Raw genomic sequence first — 10177 nt, forward strand, 5'->3', positions numbered from 1 at the left:
TTGGTAATGATAAAACTTAAAGGTAATGTTGGCAGTGTGAAGGTGTAATAACGGGCTTTGTAGTTTTTTTTTTTTTTACCTTCCTGGTGGTATTCTAAATCTTGGTTCATAGAACACCTGTTGTTACGCAATCCACCGCAAAAAAACGGCGTGTAAACAAGAATGGCGCAATCTTTCAGAAGTATCTGAATTCTAAATACAGCTATAATTGGCTCAGTTTAGTCTTTCATGTGCATTATTTTTTGAAATGGAGAATTTCCATTTGATAGTTAAATTGTTTTCTCTGTGTGTGTGTGTGTGTGTGTACAAAGAACATTGCCGACCTAGTGCCAACGGCTACTCCTCAGCTATTTTCCACCACCTACAACACAACCAGGGTCACTCTTTCAAACTCGAGTCCACGGATGTATTAGACCGCGAAACACGCTGGTGGGAACGGGGTGTTAAAGAGGCAATATATGAAAGAATGTACAACCCCACCCTCAACAGGGAAGGGGGGCTACGGGTCGATCTTTCCGGCACTTGAGATTTGGCACTCCCAGCCCCGAGGACAGACAACACTTAACTCCTGTCCTGTAATACAGGAGCTTCCAGACTAATTTGCATCATCTTGTCTTGACTTGTCTGACTTTTGTTCCTTTTTCGACTTCCAAAAATTTGTCTTCACTTTATTTGCATATCAATCAACAGGTTGTGTATATAAACCTGCTTTCCCCTCTGGTCTCTCAGTCACTGACGAAAGCTAGTGGATACTAGCTGAAACGTCTGACGTTTTCAAAATCATATCCAGTTGCTTGACTCATTGAGTAACTGTTTTTTGGTCATGTGTGTGTGTGTGTTTGTGTGTGTGTGTGTGTTTCTCTGCGCACTTGTAGTTACCATAACTTCAGAATACCTTTATGGATTGTGATATTTGGTGTGTTGTTAGTTCTTAGGAAGACAAAGGTCAAGGTCAAATCTGGGCCTCCTGGTGGATGACCTTGGTACTGCAGCAGAACGTCTGGATTTTGTATCTTTTGTCCTGAACATGCCACGTTCAGACCATTTTGACTTTTTGGCGACAGATAGCATTTCCTGTCAGGAACACGTGGTGTAGGTTTGGTTCCCTGAGCAGCTTGTTCTAGATCTGGAAATAAAGGGCGTTTCCAGCATAATCTTTATTTAAAAAAAAAAGTTTTCATGATTTTTGGCATGTAGATAGCTTAGACGGAGATGTACACAATTAAATGTAAATTATATTGATGAAAACCCAATTTGCATAATTACCTTCGCCAAGAAGGTTATGTTTTCGTAGGCGTTCGTGTGTGTGTGTGTCTGTCTGTCTGTCTGTCTGTCTGTCTGTCTGTAAACACGATAACTTGAGAAGGCTTAAATGGATTGACTTCATATTTGGTAGGTGGGTAGGTCTTGATGAGACCTCGAAATGATTAGATTTTGGGCCCCCTAGCGGCTTCTTATGGTACTGCAGCTGAAATTCTGGTTTTGATATCTCGTGATCTAGACGTGCTAGGGTCACGAAATTTGGATGGTAGGTAGGTCTTGTGCTGGGGAAGAAGTGACATAGGTTTGGGCCCCCCAGCGCCTTGCTCGGGTACTGCAGGGGCATTTCTTTGAAAATATTCATAAGAGGATAACTCAAGAACCGGAGGACGGATCGTCGTGATTTTTGGTATGTAGGTAGCTTAAGTTACGCTTGACATAATTATGCGACAATTATGCAAATCTGGATGTAATTTGCATAATTAATGAGGAAATTCTATAAATTAGCTGCATTACATTATAGGACTATTCAAGCTTGTGACATCTGCAATTTGATTAAGAACGAGAGAAACACAGGCAGATATTGATTATGTAAATTAACACTTAATTTGCATAATTAATGAGAAAATGTTATACTTCCATAATGGTAATTGCCTGGAATTTCACACTTGGGGTATTTGAAAGTTAAGTGAAGGAGAACATCATTAAACATAACTTATTCAAATAAGGACCTCATTTGCATAATTTATGAGGAAATGATAGAATGGCTTTCTTTGTTAAAGATAAAGCTGTATTTTGATGGCGAATATGATCAACTGACATAATTTATGTCAGTCATAAAGATTAACATCATTTGGCGAAGGTATGAGATCGTGGGACTCTAGTTAATGATGAAATTTAAAAAAAAATCATTGATCATCAAAGGCTTTGATATGTGTAATGTATGTATGGCACGTGGAACAGTAACAGACAAATTATGCAACAAATGAATGCCTAATTTGCATAATTAACACAAAAATGCTATTTCTTAATTAGGGTATTTCACACTTCTAACAAGTGTATGTTAATATTAAATAATTAGTTAAAGATAACATCACTATGAATACATTATGTTAATGTGACGGTCGTTTGCATGATTGATATCAAAATATTGGAACAAAACCTTGCCCATGGATAGGACTTTCACATAAGAATTTATATGTAATTTGAGTTGAGAAAACCATACATACAGTAGAGTATATCTACATCTCTGATAGTTGAGAGGTGTTTGAATATTTTCATGTAGGTATGAGATCTCTGAATTCTTGTTCGCATTTGTACTATGATAGCAATTAGCATGGAGCACTATGGATATGGAAATGTCTTAATAGTACAGTAAGTGTTGCATGTCAACTACGAGTAAGTATTTCCTCTGCAGGTATTAAACATTTGACCATAGCTTTTCAAGAATGGCATTTACTTTAGTAATGTTTTTTAAAACATAAAAGTCATTAGCATTATCTGAAATCTACACTACAGATCTTAAATTACAACCGTACAAAAGCTGTGCACTTATGCATTTATTTGTGGCGTAAAATGGGAAATTTCTGTAAATCACAATGTCATGTGGTCACAGTTATAACCACCAGGATGCAGTTTAAAGGGATTTTTCATGAGTTTTAACCATGTGCTACATGGCTTATACAGTGACGACTTTCAGTCATGATTTACGTTACTTTGGCATGAGAAATAAACAAGAAGAACCCGTGTGGGAAGGGAAGTTAGAACGTACTGAAGTCTTAAAGATAAAGGTATCTTCTACTAGTAGCTCTTTGGATTTGTTCTATTGCCCAGATTTGTGTACAACAGGGCTGGTTAACTTATTATTCTTTTTATGCAATCATATAGTAGCTGTGTCCTGAGGGTCTGCCTGTCCTGATGAGATGAGACTTGTGATGACAGAAGCACCAGGTGATCAGATGCAGGAGTATCAGGCTAGGTGAGAAAAATTTGAACTGTTTATTTTACCTACCATTTACTTGGTCATTTTTGAGACTAGCATGTGACTTCTATTGTGTGTGTTTGTATAGTTAGGTGGCAGCTGACTGATGCAGTAGTGATGACTAGATTGGTTCAGACCAGACCAGATGATTTGAAGACCCACGAAGAATATCAGGTGAGAAAAATATTGGTGATATTTGAGACAAGTGTATAAGTATACTATAACTTAATAATGTTGTATAGTTAGGTGTCTGCTGACTGAGGGAGCAGTGATGACTCCTGTCCGAACCTGACAAGACCAGACCAGACCAGGTGATTTGAAGACCCAAGAGCAATATCAGGTGAGAAAAATTCTGCATTTTGCCTACCATTTACTTAGTACTGTATTACAAGTGCATAACTTATGTTTATATTGTTAGGTGGCTGCTGACTGATGCAGCAGTGACGGTGATTCCTGTCTAAATCTCAGTGATCAGTTTTGAAGACCCAAGAGGAATATTGGTGAGAACTTGAAATCTGATTTGTAACTTTTTAATGTCTTTGTAGCTAGGTGACTGCTGACTGATGCAGTTGACTGCAGTGATGACTCTAAACCCAACAAGACCAGATGTCTGTGTTCTGAGAAACCTGGTGACCGGCAACTTCTCTCCAGTCCAGACCAGCAAATCAGATGACCTGAAGACACAGTGAGTTTGTACAGGTGAGACAATGGTTCTCAATTTACAAGTTACATTTTTCTAAGGCATTTCACAATTCTGAGGCATGTCGCAATAGATAACAACTGTCTAGAGCCTAGGATTTTGTACATCTATTCAACGAAATTGTGCAATTTTGTCACTTAGTCTATCTTTGATGGTCATTCAGTGTTGCATCACAATAACCATCTGTTTATATCGGTAGGTTTGTCCTGAGTGTCAGCTGTCCTGACGTTCCTGTCCAGACTGGGAGAAACCTGTGATGACCAGCGACTATTGTCAAAACCAGACCAGATGAGGGCTGAGAAGACTGGTTGACTTGAAGACTGGTGGAATGAAGAGAGTTTACAGGTGAGACAATGCTTTTCAACTTACAAAGCAGTTTACCTTAGACTTGTTTATTTCAAGATTTGGATTTTAGTTTAAAGTTTTGGATCAGAAGAAAGTCTGGCTTTTTACAATGTTTATGTAACGTTCCCCAGTGAAAAAAAACAGTTGTGTTGTAGGCAGTATAATTATCATATCCTAGTCCTTACTAAAGGTGAATTGCTCCAATATATACCGTATACTGACTTTTATTTTCCTCTCCACACATGACTCATGGTGGAAGGAAGGAAGGAAGGACCAGACTTTCACCAGTAAAGCAGTGAGATCTAGAGAAGACACGGGATGGGGTCAAGTTGTGAGTATAGTTTATTTGTGTAACACAACCAAGTACACTCACTTACATACATTTCTATCCTTGTACCCTCTAACTCTGCTTTGCACAATTTCCTTTTCCACTTACTTGTAACCTTCACTGTTAAACTTCCACGGTGGTTAAATTTGGCTCATATTTGCTCTTACGTAACTTGAACCAAATGCATGTTCCACTTGCAGTCATTTACAGAAAACCTGCGCCTTTAGGCCATTTTTTCACGGGTACCTTGTATCAGAAAGAAATTTTTGCACAGACTGTTTTCTGGAAAGTACACCCATTCCGTCATTTAGGTGTGGACATGTAACATGTAAAAATGCTACATTGCAAATTCAGAATGCTATTGCAAATTCAAACATCAAGGAACATCCAATTAATGTCTTTGTTGGAACAAAAAGATTAGTGTTTTAGGGATTTTTTTTGTAGAATCTCAAGTTAACAAAAGTCTTGTGTCCAGACTATTTTGAAAAGTCTCACAGCTAGCCCAAATTGTCTCAAGTAACTTGATGAACGTGCCCAGCCACAGAAAAGAATACCAGACCACCAGGCTCATTTCTCTTTTACACTTCTCACTTAACTTGCACAACTCTTTAAATGCTTCACATTCTGGACTTCTTGTCTTTGGACCTTTTCTCACAACATCTTTCTTCACCCTTTTGCTAAACCCTTCACTCAAACTTGCATGGTGCATCATCCCTTTCCTGTGGCTTTGGACCTTTACACTTTACACTTATCGGTAACTTCCCTAACCACTTAAACTCTTCACTTAAACTCTTCACTTAAAATCTAACTCTGCTTTTGCACGCTCAACTTTTTGGTCAAAGGGCCCATTCCCACTAGGGTAGAATTGTCCGGATCAAGCCGGATCAAAGTGAATCAATTCGGCTTGATCCGGACAATTTTACCGTAGTGGGAGTGGGGCCTTAGTCACATCCTAACTTGCACTGCTGTTAATTACACAAAATGACACTCTTTTCCTTGCCTTTTAGCCTTTTAGCCTGGGTGCCATCCTTCGTAGTTTTCGCCCGCTCCCTAATGTCAGTAAGCATCACCACAGCCCAGCGACATTAGGGAGCGGGCGAAAACTACGGAGGGTGGCACCTTGCTACTTGCCTTTCATCCTTGAACTCTGGTTTTAATTGCACGGTACATCACCCTTTCTTCTGCTAAACGTTTCCAAACACTTAGTCACACTCTCCTTCTTCCACCTTGAACACAAGACAACACTCCACTCTGAGGGTCTGGATGCCTTTGTTGAGAAGCGATCACTGTTGTTGCAAAATATAATTGGCCACTTGAATTCCACATTGTTATCCTGAATTCATTGCAAAATTGTCACTTTTTGAATACTTAGTTGATGAATTTTTTGCCAAAACCCTGCCTGCTAAAAAAAACTTAGCATACGTGGGACCCTCAAGTAGATAATTAATTGGATTAAAGTTTTCCCGCCAAAAAACTTAGTATATGGGCATCCTGACCTTTGACCTCTACTCACTTAGCCACCACACTTCTGCTTGCTACACCCAACCAACTCACACTGTTCCAATGCTTTGAACCTTTACGCTTAACTTTTCCAAACACTTTGTGATACTCATGCTATGTCCGACCAACCTTCCGAAACACTTAGTTATTGAGTGAGACTTTTCTGCCAGATTGATTGTGACACTCTACTGGTCAGTCAATGCACAGAAGTTTGCTCCCCTGGGGATGTCTTTGCGGAGACACGGTGCTTCGACACACCAGCATTCCTGTGCAATTGACTGACTAGTAGTGACAATCAATCTGGCAGAAAAGTCTCACTCGAGTAACTAAGTGTTTCGGAAGGTTGGTCTGACATAGCATGAGTATCACAAAGAGTTTGGAAAAGTTAAGCGTAAAGGTTCAAAGCATTGGAACAGTGTGAGTTGGTTGGGTGTAGCAAGCAGAAGTGTGGTGGCTAAGTGAGTGAGTAAAGGTCAAAGGTCAGGATGCCCATATACTATAAGTTTTTTGGCGGGAAAACTTTAATCCAATTAATCATCTACTTGAGGGCCCCACGTATGCTAAGTGTTTTTTGGCAGGCAGGGTTTTGGCAAAAATTTTTTACACAATTCCTCAATGAAATGTTCAGGTCCAAAGCCACAATTTTGGGGGAATTGAAGCTGCCAATTATACAATAACCCAAATAATTTCCTCAAAGATTGTTCAAGTGTGCCCTTAAGGACACACCAATTTAAGTCACTGTTTCTCGGATTTGCTCGCCAAATTCTCTCTTGGGTGATTAGCGGTCCTCTGGCTGGACGTTTTCCATTTTCTCTAACTTAAGCAAAGTAGTGACTTCATGGCCAATTAAGCTTTAAAGGAAAAATACACTAATTTCAGTTTTGGTGCCTTTAAACTTTTAACCTAAAATCCTATTTTCAAAAGGTGATTCATTTGGTTTCTACATAGGGGTGATATTTGACCCAAATCCATGTTCACGTTTGATGCCTGCCGTGACGTAGTGTGTCCACTTATTCTAATTAACTGGCTATGAAATCACTACTCTGTTAACATTAGTACATGAAAGAACATGTCCACGAAAAGAAAAACATAAAGAGAAACCAAGAGGATGAATAATCACCTGAGGGAGAATTTGATAGGTTATTGTCTGCATGTCAGTCCATCCACAATCATGACATTTGTCATATCTTATTTATCTAATTTAGTCTATAGTACATATATTACGTCTTTCTTATTTATCCAATTTAGTCTATAGTACATACAGTATGTCTTTCAGATAAGATATGACGAATGTCATGATTGTAGATGGACTGACATGCAGACAATAGCCTACCGAATATTTTCTCCCAGGTGATTATTCATCATCCAGGTTTCTCTTAATGCTTTTCTTTTCGTGGAGATGTTCTTTTATGTGCTAATGTTAACAAAGTAGTGATTTCATAGCCAGTTAATTAGATTACTAGTAAGTGGAGAGCCTACGTCACCACTACCTTCTGGTGGAAATGGGCAGGCATCAACCGTGAACATCAATTTGGGTCAAGTATCAACAATTACTTTATTTGTCCTTTGAATACTACTTGTGTCACACTGTATACTTTTTCTGAGGGCCTGCATGGGGGGTAGTGATTACGAGTTACGCAAAATTTTCGCCGCTGATTACAAATTATGTTAAAGCTCTTAGAGCCGATTACGACTTTACGGTTTGCAGCTAATGTACTATTACGATTACGTTTATTTTTGGGGAGGCTGCCTATGGATTATGAAGACTAAAAATGCCTGATTACACCTTACGAAAAAGGGCATGCAAGCCCCCTTTTCTACCTGTTGTGATTGCCTTAAAAACTCGACAATGTAAAATATTTCAACCTCACTCTACCTGAAGTACAAATGTATTTTTAGTTGCTCTATATACCTGTGAAATGACCGCATTTTAATTACAAAACTGATATGGCTTATAATTGTGGTATCAATATTTGATCTTTTGCATACTCATTTATGGGAAAGAGATCTGCCCCACTGTCAAAAGATTAACTTTAATCAACCTCTTACTGCACTGTAACTCTTTCTACAGTACCGTTTGATTTAATTTGAGTTATACTTAACTAACTTTTAGTTGTACAGTAGTTAAGTAGGAAGCAACTTCAGAATAAATTCCTTGCATATTATAAGCCTGATCGAAATGCAAACACTGTTAGTAGCTTTTGAGATCTTCATTTCAGTCATCATTAAAATGTCTCTCTTCATTCAGTTCAGTCTAATTTCCATTATTGAGTGCTACACAATATTTGCATTATTCATTCCTAAACATTTTGTTGCTTTAATGATTTTTCAATGATAATTTATATTTTTTTGTCTCACACAAAGGGCAATTTTTCATTTCAAAATGATTTTTAGAAAGGGTGAATGTGGATCATGATGAAGAGGATATCAAGAAAAACACTTTGATCACAAATGCTTCTGAAAATACATCCCATTACTATACAGAAACAACAGACAATAGATCTATTGCAAGTGCTCTCCTTAATTGGGAAATGTACTGTGTTATCTACAATGCCTTATCTACAATAAAGTGTTAGTCACAACCTTAAACTAGATATTAGTATAAGAAATGTGAACTCTTTCAGAAATGACAACAATTAGCAGGGAGGGCCAGTTTCAACAATGGTGTTTGGAACTAAAAATTCAGAGGATCGCAGAGATGCCCTTTCCCAACATCTTTCATTGTCATTTTTAGGCGTCTGCATGGAAGGTCCCGATTACGCTTTGCGCTAGGTTCTGGAAGGCAGCGACCACTATTTACTATTCATTTGTGCAGACTGGATGCTTTACACATAGATTGCATTTGACATTGTTGTTCTCCTTTGAATTATGCAAAATTTACATGACAAGGTGAAAAATTCTGCAATGTGGCAGTTGCATATCATGCTTCACTTGTTAATGCCTGGATGCTTTACAGTAATAATGCACAATTATTCAGAACGACCCGGCTTCGCATTATGCAAACTTTAACAACTGATCACACATTGCGGCATGCAGACCCCATTTTTGAAAGAGTTCAATAAATAAAAGCAAACTTACAGTCAAAGTCCGATGTTCTCTTGTCTCGTAGATAGGGGAAAGGTCCCTCAGAAACAGTCCTTGTGGAATATGTACAGGAACACAGGTCCTACAGGAATATGCACAGGCGCACAGGATAGCTGACAGGTCCCACAGCACTCACAGGAGCATGGACAGGTCCCTCATGGTCAGGTATACAGCATCAGCTTCTCAAACCTAGGGTGTAAAAGACATACACTTTCAGAAAAATGTCAGGCCAAATTTACATACACTAGCAATATTCACAGAACATGCACGTCATTAAACAAGATACATCATACATTGTCCTATTCACACGTTTGTTAAAGTTCTAAAACCTGCTTTTGAGGTGGGGCCAACTTCAGTATACATTTGTATACTTTGTTAGTAAGGTAAAAGAAGAGCACAGCAAAATTACACTTAACTTTTAGTCAAAGCTTAACACAGAATATAATGACCAAACAACACATAAATCACATAAAATACATCTCACAAATATTAAGATATCACATACAAAGACACACACATTGCAACATGTAAAGAGCATCAATATCATCATCAATATCACATGATTCTAGTCGGTTATCAATAACTTTAACATCATAGATGAAATACCTTACCTCAGTTCTGAACAGTTACCAACAGCACATAGAAAATGTATTTCAAATACAGACTGTACATTTGTCACAATTCAAACACAATAGTTCTGCAACAATCATGGCAAATATGTCTAAGCTTAATCAAGATCATTCCAAATTCGAATAAGTTTTCTGTAAAATTAGACAAAATGTAAAATACAAATGTCATTATAACAAAAGATTTTTTAACTTTGAAATAAATGAAATAATGCAACCAAGTTTATCCATCTGATGATAAACAACAACTAGCATCAGGTAAACACAATCAAAATTATTGGAATATCATCAACATGTATAAAACATTTGGTCAAATCAAGTTGGTCAAACATGAATAATGTTAGAAGAAATAA

Source organism: Branchiostoma belcheri, unplaced genomic scaffold (assembly GCF_001625305.1).
Source record: "Branchiostoma belcheri isolate BF01 breed outbred unplaced genomic scaffold, Haploidv18h27 scaffold40, whole genome shotgun sequence".
Lineage (NCBI taxonomy): Eukaryota > Metazoa > Chordata > Leptocardii > Amphioxiformes > Branchiostomatidae > Branchiostoma > Branchiostoma belcheri.